This window comes from Typopeltis vanoorti, chromosome 5, assembly GCF_054136105.1.
Source record: "Typopeltis vanoorti isolate ZY-2024b chromosome 5, IOZ_Tvanoo_1.0, whole genome shotgun sequence".
NCBI classification, from domain to species: domain Eukaryota; kingdom Metazoa; phylum Arthropoda; class Arachnida; order Uropygi; family Thelyphonidae; genus Typopeltis; species Typopeltis vanoorti.
In genome coordinates, this window is record NC_143553.1 from 30,036,194 (window position 1) to 30,050,468 (window position 14,275).

A 14,275-nucleotide genomic window follows, 5' to 3' on the forward strand; every position below is an offset into this window, starting at 1 on the left:
TAATTTTAGTTAATTATCTTATTTTGAAAACAAAAGATTTTTATGTTATGTTGGGTAGACGTCTAGAAAATAAATAATTTTCAATAAGAGATTTATTTATATATTTGTTCTTGTTCTGGTTGGAAGACATTGGGGTTGGGGTCCTTTTACTGATTTCTTTAATAAATAATTTTAATATTCTAGAAATTTCTTAATTATTAAACAATTACCAGAATGTAAAAAATATTAAATAAATATCACTGAGAAATCAATCAGTGGCTAATATCTCTACATGTTAATTTTCAAAAAATACCTAAAATGTAAGCATATTTATTATTCAAAACATCTGAAAAATCAAATTCTGTAATTAAAAAAAAATAGTCAGTCTTGGGCCATTCACCTTAAAAATAATAGTCGGTTAAGGGGTTAAAAAATAAGTTGAAGGGAAAATTTCAGAAATTATTATTTATTTTGGGGGACAACTTTTAATGCTCTTCTTATTTTAAACTCTAACCAAGTGTGTTAACCCTTAGATGTCGGAAAAAAAGCCAAAGAAGTTATCTGGTGCACAAAACAGGAAAAGACAATTGCAGCAAGTACAACTGGAACATAAACTGGCTGGATTGCTGAATAAATTTTTAACTTCAGGACCACATAAAAAACGAAGAACAGAAAGTTCTGAGGAAGCAAATACTCCGTGTATCTCTACTCCAGAAAGAGAGAGGACACGAGGTAACTATGAAGACACAAATGTTACATGCGAAAATGAAACTGGACTGTCTACAGAAGTTGCAGCAGAAGAAATACTGGATTCCGATTCAGCGAAACACGAAACTTCAAATTTTAATGGTAATGATCCAGGTACTTGGCCGAATCATATAACTACCAAAGTTAGTGATTGTTTAGTTGAGCATTGCCCGCATCAAGTAGTTAATAAAGAATTTCCCAAAGATGAATCTGGCCGCAAGTTTTCCGATTCATACTATTATCGAACTTTAGCAAATGAAGAAAAACTTTTACGAAGTTATTTAGTTTATTCAGAATCGCGAAATTCGGTTTTCTGTTATTATTGTAAAATATTTGGTAGTCAAAATTCCCAACTTACTAATGAATACGGTTGCAACAATTGAGTCATATACTAAAAATACACGAGACAAGTTCCGCGCACATTAAAAACTGTTCAAAATACAGCGAACTTAAAATGTCATTCATTAAGAAATGCACTATTGATTGCACACAACAAAGATTATATGAAACTGAGAAAAAATATTGGCAATCTGTTATAGAACGGTTAATCTACATAATACAATATTTATCAAGACAGTGTATAGCTTTCAGAGGTTCTTCACAAAAATTTTTGAAAATAATAACGGCAATTTTTTAAAGTTAGTAGAAACTGTTGCTAAATTTGATTCGATAATGGCAGAATACTTGCATCGCATCCAAACATCACAAAAAAGGAACATTGCTCATTATTTAGGTGATAAAATACAAAATGAAATCATCCGTATAATTTCTGAAGCTATAAAACGAAAAATTTTAGAAATGGTTAAAAAAGCGAAATATTATTCATTAATTCTTGACACTACTCCGGATATAAGCCACACAGAACAATTATCTATTGTTATTAGATTTGTTAATCAAAATAAAGATACAAATATAGCAGAAATTCATGAACATTTTTTGGGTTTTCAATCTGTAGAAGATACCAGTGGGCAAGGACTATTTCAATTTATAAAAAATTATTTAAAATTATTGAATATTAACATTTTGGATTTATGCGGCCAAGCTTATAACGGTTCAAATATGCGAGGCAAACATAATGGACTGCAGAAAAAAATTCTTGAAATAAATTCAAGGGCTTTTTTTATTCTGTGTGCTGCTCATTCATTAAATTTGGTAGTTAATGATGCAGCTAAGATATCCTGTGAAACTGTACATTTTTTGGGGATAATACAGGAATTGTATAATTATTTTTCAATCTGTGAAACGTTAGGCTATATTAAAAAAACATTCATGTTTTAAATTTGAAACCACTTTCTGCTACTAGGTGGGAAAGTAGAGTAGAAACAATAAAGCCATTTAAAAATAATATTAAGGAAATTTACCAGGCTCTTTTTGATATTACAGAAGATGAAACTAAAGATATCGATTCTAGAGTTCAGGCAGACAACTTAATTTCAAAGATTTATTCGTTTAAATTTATTTGCTGTGTTCATGTTTGGTACGAAATCTTAAGTCTCGTAAATGTTGCAAGCAAAATAATGCAGAATCCGACATTTGATATAGGAAAAATTATAGAAAATCTTGATTATGTTATACAAGAATTAAATACTCGCCAAACAGACCAATATTTTGAAAATATTATTAGAACTGCAAAAGAAGTAGCAAGCAATCTTAATATTGATCCTATTTTTCCAGATATTCGCAAAAGAACAAAAACAAAAATGTTTGGTTACAAAGCATCAGATGAGACGATGCATGATCCTAAACAAATTTTAAAATAATTTTTTTCTTCGCGATTTTAGACACGACAATAATTTCAGTCACGGAAAGATTCATACTCTTAAAACAATATAGCGAAGACTTTAAAGTTATAAGAGACATTAGCAAATTAAAAGATTGGAGTGATGAAGATTTAATGAAACATTGTAAAGATTTGCACTTAAAACTGAGCGACAATCAAGATTCCGACAATCGCGCTATTGATGGTATGACTTTATTTGAGGAATTAAAAACTTTGCAATGTTTTATTAAAAATGAGTCGGCTCCTCAGGATGTTTTAAATTATATATACGAAAATAAATTAACCGACACGTTTCCAAATACTGTGATTGTGATGCGTATTTATTTAACATTACCAATATCCGTAGCATCAGGGGAAAGAAGTTTTTCCAAAACTGAAACTAATAAAAAATTATTTGCAGTCAACAATGTCTGGAGAGTGTCTAATGGATTTATCAATTATATCAATTGAAAATAATATTATGGATTCATTAGACATTAAAGATATTATTAAAAATTTTGTGACGGCCAAAGCAAGACGGATAAATATGTAAAATAAATCTATATTTATACTAATTGTTATATAGTTAAAAGCATGAATCCAAATTATCTTTGTTATGTAATATTTCTTTTTATATTAAAATAAAAGTAATTTTTTATATATATATATATATATATATATATATATATATATATATATATATACTGTTGTATTTATATATTAAGGAATAAACATTTTTGAAAATGTTTATTATTAAAAATTTCTTATTTATGAATTTCAGTGATTACAATGTTCTACTACTGTTAAATAAAATTTATTTTTATATATGTGTATAAAATGTTTTGTACTTTTAACAAAATAAAATTTTTCGCAAAAATTTTTCATGGGAACTTATTTTATGGGGGCGCTGAAAAACGTTTTGCACAAGGGCTCTTCCTACCCACGGCACGGCACTGGTTATTACTGCAACCATCTGTTTGATACACTATTCTCAGCCATTCAGGTTGGCAAAGTCATCCCAAAAGTCAATGCAATCATATATCTAATAATAAGTTTAGTTTAATCCTTTATCCAAGTGTGAGCAAACAAAGTTTGCACCTGAAAGTATCTTCAGGACTGGGGTAAGGTAGTGCAACACCAGGCAACTCGTTGCAAAGGTGGAGAAAGCTCTCATTACTCCTATCTCAGTATCTCCCATAATGCAAAGCACATCTCCTTGCAGATATGTGTAATGCTATGCATTAAGGCAAGGGCCACTATCCATACCGGTTTCGACCTTTATTGAGGTCTCGTCAGTGGGAGCCAGGCCCAGTAGTGGAGATACAAAGGCAGAAGCAATGAGAGGTCATCCTAACTTGCTTCTGCCTTTGTATCTCCACTACTGGTACTGGCTCCCACTGACGAGACCTCAATAAAGGTCGAAACCGGTATGGGTAGTGGCCCTTGCCTTAATGCATAGCATTACACATATCCGCAAGGAGATGTGCTTTGCATTATGAGAGATACTGAGATAGGAATAATGAGAGCTTTCTCCACCTTTGCAACGAGTTGCCTGGTGTTGCACTACCTTACCCCAGTCCTGAAGATACTTTCAGGCGCAAACTTTGTTTGCTCACACTTGGATAAAGGATTAAACTAAACTTATTATAGTCTAACCAAGTGAAAAATAAACTCTCAACATATATCTAATAGTACTCTAATTGCTGGCCTGGTTGGCCAAGTGGTTAGCATATCCACTCTCCAGTCAAAAAAGGCTGCAGGTTCGAATCACGCCGTGGGCATGGATGTTTGCGATTGTCTGTGAAAATACTAGTGATGGTGGTGGGCAGTAGATGGCATTGGTGTAGATGATGAGGTTCGCTGTAGTTGGTGGATTGAGTGGTGCCCTCCTTCGATAAGTCTTTGGACTCCCTGGAAGTGTCATGTAATAATAATAATAATCTAATATTGCCAAATCTTATATTTATTATCTTATAGGGTAGTTCTAAAAACTATCAATCCACCTACATCTGGGTCTTCCTCTGAGTCTTTTTCCTATCATTTGGCATCAAACACCTGTTTTACTAATCTTTCTTCTCTGATTCTGTTTGGTTGACTGACCACACCACCTTTATCTCTGCCCACACATAACATACAATAATGTTAGCTTCTTTCCTAATATCTTCATGTTTAATATGATTTTGCTACTGATGCCATCTGTTCACTCCCCTAATTCTTCTTAGAACTCTCATATCTGTTGTCTCCAGTATTTGATTAACTGCTTTATTTCTAGACCAACTCCCAAATCTATAAGGTAAAACTAGTTTGAACATTGCCTTATGCACTGTTAGTTTAATATTTTGGCTAATTTTTCTCTTATTCCTGGAGTCTCACACTGGATTTCTTTAGGAATACATAAAGCAAAGAGCCAAGTCTGATATCTCTTATGATATCAGGTTTAATGCCACTTTTTTTCATAATATAATCCATATAGATGATAAATAACAGTGTAGCTTCTAACTGCTGATCTACAGCTTAAATACTGACTATGTATTGCTGTTTATAAGAGCAAAGTTTGATATCTTCTTTCATAATATGTTCCATATAGATGATAAATAACCATGTAGATAGTTGGGTTGCCTTGTTTTTACATCCGACCATCTTCCTTTACTTCCTTTCTAACTGCTAACTTACAATATTGACTACATATTGCTAATGTTTTATTTCATATGATTATAGGCTTTGGAAAAGCTTTTCTCTTAGAATTTGTCATACGCTTTTTTTTTCCTTTTTTTTCAGATCTACAAAACAGTTTTGTAGATCTGAATTTTTCAAGTATTTGTAATCCTGATCCCGACAACTTTGTTGTAATGTGATTCTGACAACTCTTATTTGGCCAGAAAATACAACTTGTTTTTCTCTATGTTTCTCTTCCACAATTTTTTTTGGTATCTTTTCAAGTGTGCTTGTGTAAATCTTACCTGGGTAAGATTTACCAGAGAAAGTGTAAAAATTACCAGAGAAATTCCTAATCATCACATTTAGTTTTATTTCCCTTTTTATTGATAGAAAATATGACAGCTGTACTCCAATCATCTGGGATTCAACCTTCTGAATTAGCAACTGAAACTGTTACAGCTTCTTATTTGAGCATTTCTCAAATATCATCAACTCCAGTTGCCTTTCAGATTTTTACAGCTTTTCTATCTCAATTTTTGATATACGAGGGTGGTGCCATAGGTTTCCAGCTTGACTAACTTTTAGAAAGAAAACAATTATGTCACTTTTCAACATAATCTCCCATTATTTCAACACACTTTCACATCTTTGAATTGACATTTCTATGTTCTTGAAAAAATAGTCTGTACTTTTGTCTGCAAAATGGCCTAAAACTACATCTTTCACCTCACTGTCATCAGCAAATTTTTTCCTCGAAGGTCTTTCTTCAGTTTCGAGACCAGGTAGTAGTCACTGAGTGCTAGATCTGGGCTGTAGGGTGGGTGTTCAATCTCCTGGAAGCCACAGTCCTTCAATGCAGTCCTCGCAACAATAGCCATATGGACTGGAGCATTGTTGTGAAGCAGGTGAACTTCATGACTCAGCATTTCTTGCCTTTTCTCCTTTATGGCATCATGCAGTTTGTGCAGAAGTGAAGCATAATATTCTGCATTCACGTAGTATTCCTTGGAAGTCAATCAAGAGAATTCTCTGGCAATCCCAAAAGATTGTTGCCATGATCTTCTTGGTGAACTGAGTGACCTTGACTTTTCTCAGCAGTGCTTCACCTGGTTTGCACCACTCTGTAGATTCCCTTTTGGAAAGAGGATCATAATAAAGGACCATGGTTTCATACCCAGTAACAATGAATTCCAGCACTTCTCTCCAATTCCCTTAGAAAAGCTCTCAAAACTTGCACATGATGCTCCGTCTGAATTGAAGAGAGAAGTTCAGGCTTCTGAATGGTTGTTATAGAAAGCCCCAACCTTGATGAGATTTCTTTGAGCTTCATCTGTCTGTCATTGAGCAGTTCCTCCTCAACAAGAGAGACATTTTACTCAGTCATCACCTCCACAGGCTAACCATCACAAGGATCATCTTCAATTCTCTCTCTCTCTCTTCCTAGGCCAAGCTGTTTAGCCCATTCCTTCATGGTGGAATAAAGGAGAAGCTTCCCCATAAACACCATCCAATTGCTGTTTGATAGCACTTGGAGAAAGCCCTTCTTTGGCGAAAAACTTGATCATAGCACAGTACTCAAATTTTTAACATTATAGCCACTTAGTGTGCCATGTGTTAGTCAAATGAGTGCCTCCAACTGAATGACGCAGGTAGAGAGTTGAAACTGGTACAATAATCTCCCTATAGATGGTGCTATCTGTCATGCATGGCATTTTAAAATTGGGGCAAATTTTTTATGTCAGGCTGAAAACTTTTGGAACCTACTTTGTACTCCAGAATACACACCTCTTGAATATTTTCTACCAATGTTCTGTCACTACTTGTTTAATTTAACAATCTTTCAAAGTAATAAGGATATAAAATTAGGGAGTATAGTAGGTTTGAAGATGGTTATGACTGAGAGGATAAATGTCAAGTGCAAGTAGGTTAAAAATTGTGGACAAAGAGATTAAAAGACTGGAATGGATGAGAAAATGTCAGAGAAGAGTATGTGAAACAGATGAGCAAGGAAGGAACAGAATGGTAAGAGGTGTGATGTATGGATATTCGATGATCTGAGGAGTGCAAAATAGAATACTAGAGGAATTATAGACTGATTTACTATTGCAATTAAGCAAAATCAAAGAGATGAGATGATTGTGATGATGGGTATAAATAACTTGGAAGGCAGTGTAAATTGGGTGGTGAGACTAAGTTCATGCATGAGATTATTATTATTATTATTATTATTCCTGATACCTCCAAGGAGTCCGAAGACTCATCGTGGGAGGACATCTATAACTGTCACTACACCTAACCTCTACTACGAATCATCTACATCAACGCCATCTACCGCCCACTTCCAACACCACCACAACTAGTAATTTTTGTCTGTAAATTGTACAACATAAGAACAGAGAGGGAAGATAAAGAGTGTGTTACCCAGGTATGATAATGCAGAGCTAAGGAAAAGAGCATCAATAATGAATGATATGATAGAATGTGTCGAAAGAGACGCTTGGATTATATGGATGCCTGAGTGTATTTAAGGACAGAAAATAACTATATGCAAGAAACAGCTTGCATTTGAATAAAGAGGGATGTAGGCATCTGAAGAGAATGTTGTCCTCTGAACAAGTGAGAGTTTGGTGCAGGGGAATTAGAATTATCAGGATGAATGATAGAAGCATTCTTGTGGGAACAGTAACTTAGGGGGGGGAAGGGAAAACACATGGTGTAATGCATAATCCAGTGAAGGCTGGAAGGAATAATGATAGGTATAGAAACACTAACAGTGTGGTAATGTTTCTTTATACTAATGCTAGGAATATCTGGAATAAAGGAGATTTTGGTGATACTGATAGGAATCAGTGAGACATGGTTGACGGAAGATGATATACTGACAGGAAAACAAAAGCAGCAGGGTACAGCATTTTTCAGTAGGATAGGTAGGACAAATAAGTGATGAGTTTTGTCCTCTCAGAGTGGAGGATTTGGAGAGCAATGGCACTAATGGTTTTGAAAGGATATGGTGTGAAGTGGAGGTGGGCAGGACAGAATATTTAGATATTTAGTGGAGTGTTGCTCTAAACCAGAGAACATAGAGGGTGAAGAACAGGAGAGATTTAGGCAGTTGAGCTTGCCAAGTGCAAAAAGAATGATCATTATCAGAGATTTTAACTACAGCAGTATAAACTGGAGGAAACTGCATTTATTAATAAGAGAATGGAATTCTTGAGGGACAAATGTCTTAGGCAACACATATTACAAGGAACACAAGGTTCAAGAGTTTTGGATTTGGTCACAGTATCAGAAGATCTGATTATAACTAAGATGACATCTCTGTTCCCAGTTGGATATATTGAACATGTGGTTTTGATTTGGTTGATGAGTAGGCATGCAGAAGTATCAAAGAGAAAGGAATGTATGTGTAATTATAACACAGGTAATTATAATAATCTTAGAAATCAGCTGGGGTCAGTTCCATGGATGGAGAAATTGGAAGGACAAGATATCATTCAGTGCCTGGGAACCAGTGAAAAAATATTTATTGGCAGCAATGGCAAATTGTACACCTCGAGAGAAAAAGAGAACACCATTTGGTGTAAAGTGTACCGGAATTGCAAGTGAAGAAAAAAAAAGTTGTGGAAGAGATAATGAAAAGACTGGAGTGGAATGAAGATGCATGAAGAACATCAGACTGAGGCCAGCAGAGTGACTAGTATATGGTAAAGAAGGCAAAACATGAATATGACAAGAGCTTGGTGCTCATCGCCTTCTGCAGGACATAATGATGTTATTTAATGATCTTTATTAGGATATTTCATTCTGCAGAAGTAGATTTTAATACCAGAGGGATGGGGGCAGGTTTGAAGTTTGGAAGTGCAAGAGAGAGAGTGTGTTTCAAATATTGAGTACTTTGGATGTCAATAAAGCAATGGGATTGGATGAGATTTTATTATTATTGTTATGTGACACCTCCAAGGAGTCCAAAGACTCATTGAGGAAGGGCAGCTACTCTACAACTCTGTCTCCACCAACTACAGAGAACCACATCATCTACACCAATGCCATCTACTGCCCACCACCACTAGTATTTTCACAGACAATCACAAACATCCATTTTGCTTGGGTTTTGTGAGAACCCAAAAGCACAAAAGAACTGAAGGCTCCACTGACCTGACATTTCAATGAGTCTGGCCATTGGAAAGGTGCCCAAGGAGTGGAAGGAGGGCAAGATAGTGCCAGCAATGCATTCCACTCACCAACCACTTCCCATGCAAAGAACCATATCCTCACTCCTCTGCTCACACCCTCCTTATACAGTTTCCAGCAATGGCCCCTTCTTCTACCCCCCCCACCTCTCCCATTCTATGAAAAATCTCTATGTCAACCTGATAACAATCCCTGACTAACTTATATGTCTCAATCATACCCCCTCCTCCTCCTATTCACGAGGCATTGTAATTTACATTCTCTCAATTTGTCCTCGTACTCCACATTCCTAAGACTACTGACCACCTTTGTGAATTTTCTCTGGACAACTTTCCAACATATCCTCATCACCATGAAAACCCAGTGACCAAATCTGTACACAATAATCCATATGAGGCCTGATCAATGCCTTATACAATTCATCATAACCTCTTTGTTTCTGCATGTCAGGGTGCTTTGAATCATTGCCATTTTCTTAGGTGATGTCTTGATAACTTGTGCAACATGGCCCCTGAATTTCAAGTCCTTGTCAACCACCACTCTCAGATCTCTCATCTCCTCTACCTCCTTTAAAGTTTCTCCACCAAGTGTACACTTAGCATCCCATCACTGCCGACCAAATTTCAAAACCCTATACTTTTGCAGCACTGAACTCACAATTCCTCTTACCTGCCCATCATGCAATCTATTCAAGTCCTCTTGTAAAGCCATGACATCTACTTGACTGCATTGCTCTTCCCAATTTTGCATCTTCTGAAAACAGCTGCATATCACTAGTTAAACTTATCCCAATATCATTAATATACAAAATTAACAACAATCGTCCCAAAACCAAACCCCTCCAGCACACGACTAGTGACTTTCCTCTTTCGGAATACTGCACCATCATATACAACTTTCTGATACCTATCTGAAAACCAGTCACTGATCCAACTTAGAAGTCTGTTATCCAATCCCATCTGTTTCAATTTATTTAACAGCTTGTAGTGTGGCAGTCTATCAAAAGCTTTTGCAAAATACAAGTACACCACTGTATATGCATCTCCCCTGTCCAAGTTATCACCTTGTTATAGTACATAAGTTAAGAAAATATTATCTCCCTTTAACAAACTTATGCTGATAACCAGAGAATACTACTGTTATGAACCCATTTCTGTATCCTACTCCGACCCAATCTCTCTAATACCTTCAACACCACTCCAGATATGCAGAATGGCATATAATTTGTAGTCACAGCCCTATCACCACCTTTATGAAGCAGAACAATTTTACCTTAGTTCCACTCCCTTGTAACCTGTGCTGTTGTAAGATTCTTATTAAACAGGCATACCAATGCTACTGAAAATTACCTTAAGACGTGTGGCGATATGTCATCAAATACTATCGCCTTATTCACATGAAGGTTATTTATTTCCTCAAATACCTCCTGCTCACACACAATTAATCCATCTCTCCTGTGTCCTCTACACTTAAGTTGCTCATGATTCCACCCTGATAAATTGGTAACTGAATACCTCAATAATGTCTACTGCAGCAGTTACCATTTTATCATTTTCATCCATTAACATCATCTCACCATAATCCTTCTTCCTTCTACTTGCCACATAGCTAAAACACTTGAGGGTTTTTCTTTGCCTGATTTGCCAATTTCTGCTCATACTTCTTTTGTTTTCCTTAGTAACTGAATCACTCTTCTGGCTTGTTCTTTATATTCTTCATGTAAGTGATTATTACCATTATTCTTCTTGTACTGCCTCCAAAGTACCTTCTTCCAGATTTCATGCTTAAGTCCCTCATTCATACATTTTGCACCTACCTTATTCAGCCTTTTGGCCTTTGGAATGCATTCACACAATAATGATGTTATGTATTTCTTCATCAGTTCCCAAGCAGCATCTATTTCCTTACCACTAAACTCCTCATTCTATGCTATAGCTCCAAGCTGTCTCCTCAGCTTGTCATAATCACCAACCTTGTACTTCCAAATATATCCTTTTCTCACAGAAATCTGCATACAGCTAGCCACAACCCAGGTGATCACTTTCACCAATTGGAGAAAAGTACAAAACCCCACTCACAATTTATATCCTCAGATGAAATGATCATATCATTTCATCCTTTATGTGATGTCTAAGATAGTTATCTCTCAAGAACTTGAGAAATTCATTTTCCTTATTCCCAAATGCTATCTCTTCATCCCAATCTATACCACCATAATTAGAGTTGCCCATAATAATTACCCTTCCTTTGTTCACTAATCCAGGTTGTTTATACATTTCCTCATCACCACCCTCCACATTCCCTGGCCTATAGCAACATCCAACTAAATGTCTATACAAAATTAATAATAGAAAACTCACGTACAAAGATTATTTAATAGTATTATTAATTTTGTATCAATATGTCTACTCATGGTATACCTCTTTTAAAACTAAATGTCTTCCAGTCGACCTCCACTTGACACCACACTGCCTCACAACTATTGCCCCTATTTCTCCCTTTCATGTCTACCTTATGTGGACATAATTCCCCTGCTATCATCCAGCAGCACTCCTCCTCCCCTCTTGTCCTTTCTATCCTCACAAAAAATACTGTATCTTTCCATTTCTATTCCCATTAGGATATCATCTTCATTTAACCATGTTTTACTTATCCCAATGATTTTGGGGTGCATAAATTCAATTGGTTAAACCATTTAATCTCCTTATTTCTGATACTTCTGGCATTTGTAAACAAACACAGCAGTTCATTTTTAGGTATATAACCAGTCCTATCCAAGCAACTTGTTGGTTGAGATTTCCTCGCCACACCTACCCTTGCCCAATCACCTTTATCACCATTTACCACACATATCCATTCAGTCTCAACTTCCCACCCACATCACAATATACTCCATCTCCATACATGTTCACTACTACTTTTAACATCCACTCTCTCTCTCTTTCTTTATGCCATGTTTCCCTGTCCACCAGGGCTCTCCTGTTCCTCTTGCATTCCCATTCTCTCTTCATCTCTCATGATACTACTGTTTCCACTGCTAAGCAGTTCTGCCTCTTCAATACCACTCTCCTGATTTTTCACTTCATCTCTTACTTCTGATTTCTTGCTTGCATCACACACTACACTTCCATCTAGCAACACTTTCGCCAGTGCACTCACTCCAAAGCCATTAAAATACAACTCAGCATGCCCGTATAATTCCATTCTTCCCTCAAACATATGCCATACACCCACAAGCTGTACTCCCTTCTCCTCAAACAGCTCCACTAGCATACCATTAATTCAAGATTCTCAACTCATCACTGCCATACCTCGGCAGCACAGTGACAACCTTTCCCTCTACACTATCTTTCACTCTTCTCAATAACCTCCTGATATTCATCCTTATATCCACTTAAATCTTTTGTCCCCACAACCATGAATAATTCCCCCTTGCTTGTTTCTTTCTCATGTCCAACTCCTGAATTATCTTACTCATTCTTCCTCCTGGATAGCAAACCTTATGGACTCTCTCATTAACTAATTCTCTAACTATGGAATCTCCATACACTGCTACCCTGGAATCACTCGACACCTCTTTTATCATTTTTTTCTTTCATTCTATTCTTTTGCACACTTTCATTAGTTTCAACTAAACATCTAATATCACTCTGCATATTCCTCATTTCAGTTTTCATTTTTAATAACTGTTTCATCAAATCTTACTTTCAGACAATTTCATTCTCTGTTGCTCCACAGTCTTACTACCTCTCGTTCTGCTGCAACTTACTTCCATTTCCTCATTCGTACTTCTTTTCGCTCCATTATCACTAACTTTCACTTCTACATTCTTGCATTCTTTCGCTCCCTCAGTTTCATTAGTATTTGTTTAATTTCCGTTTCTTTCATTTATGCCATCTTTTATTTCTTCAGTGTGTTTTGCAATTCATGAACTCATGGTCTAATAATATATCACACTTCCTACAAATCCACAGTTGCTCTCATCTCCCGTTCATTCTCTCCACAACTGCATCTCTTACATTCTGCCATGCATACATATTACACTCATGACATCGAATCATTTTTGAAAAGTCTAGTCGTTAATGCCACTTGATTTTGAGGTGCTTGCCTAGTCACACTCAATGCCCGTGTGGTCGACCTCGTGAGTAAGGCAATTTTAATTAATAAATCAGCCAACCAGGCTGGCATTAAAAATAACTTGGCAGTGGTAGGATTCAAACCCATGACTCCAACCAGTACCTTACACTGCTTGGTCACACTACCTCTATTTTAAAAAAAAAAACCTCCTTTCTTGTGCCATAGATCGACTAACTCGGGAACCGGTCAAAGATAGACTTAGAAAAATTTTCTCCATTCAGCAACTAGACTTGAACTTTAAGTCTATGTTCGGTGGTTTAGTGCAGATGATGTAAGTGCCACTGAGCTACACTTATTACTATCTTTCTGTTACTGTATGTTGTCCCTCTGTGTACTTTGTCTTGGCATCTGTTTGAATCCACATATCTCTGAGGCTGCCTCGTGCCCTAAGTGAAATCTCATTAAGATTTCACTATGTATGATTTAGAATAAGCATTAACAAAGAATTAGTTATTTTGAGAATTAAACACTGTTCTTGATAAGATTTATATAACAAAACTCAAATAATATAAAATATTCTTCTTGCTAGATAATTATCCAAAGGCAGCCTGTAAAAAAAAAAAAACATTTCTTCCTACTTAATTTGAAGTTTCAGTGAATATACCTTATGCAAAAATAAATGTGAAATTAATGAATCTATAACATCTCTAATACGTAGACAACTAGTGCACATCAGTGTACAATAATGTGCACTTTTTCAATTATAAATTGAAGAAGTGCACATTACAACAACTCTCCCTATGAATTTCACTTAATGCATGCATGTATTTTGTACATGAGGCCAAACTTTATGTAATTAGG

General features: G+C 35.9%; 1 protein-coding gene across 2 annotated transcripts in view; it reads right to left on the bottom strand.

Annotated features, from left to right (window-relative positions):
* The window catches only part of LOC150106281 (E3 ubiquitin-protein ligase MARCHF5-like), a 116,561-nt gene that overhangs the window by 18,440 nt on the left and 83,846 nt on the right, over nt 1–14,275 (bottom strand). The gene's annotated exons all lie outside the window — the stretch shown is intronic.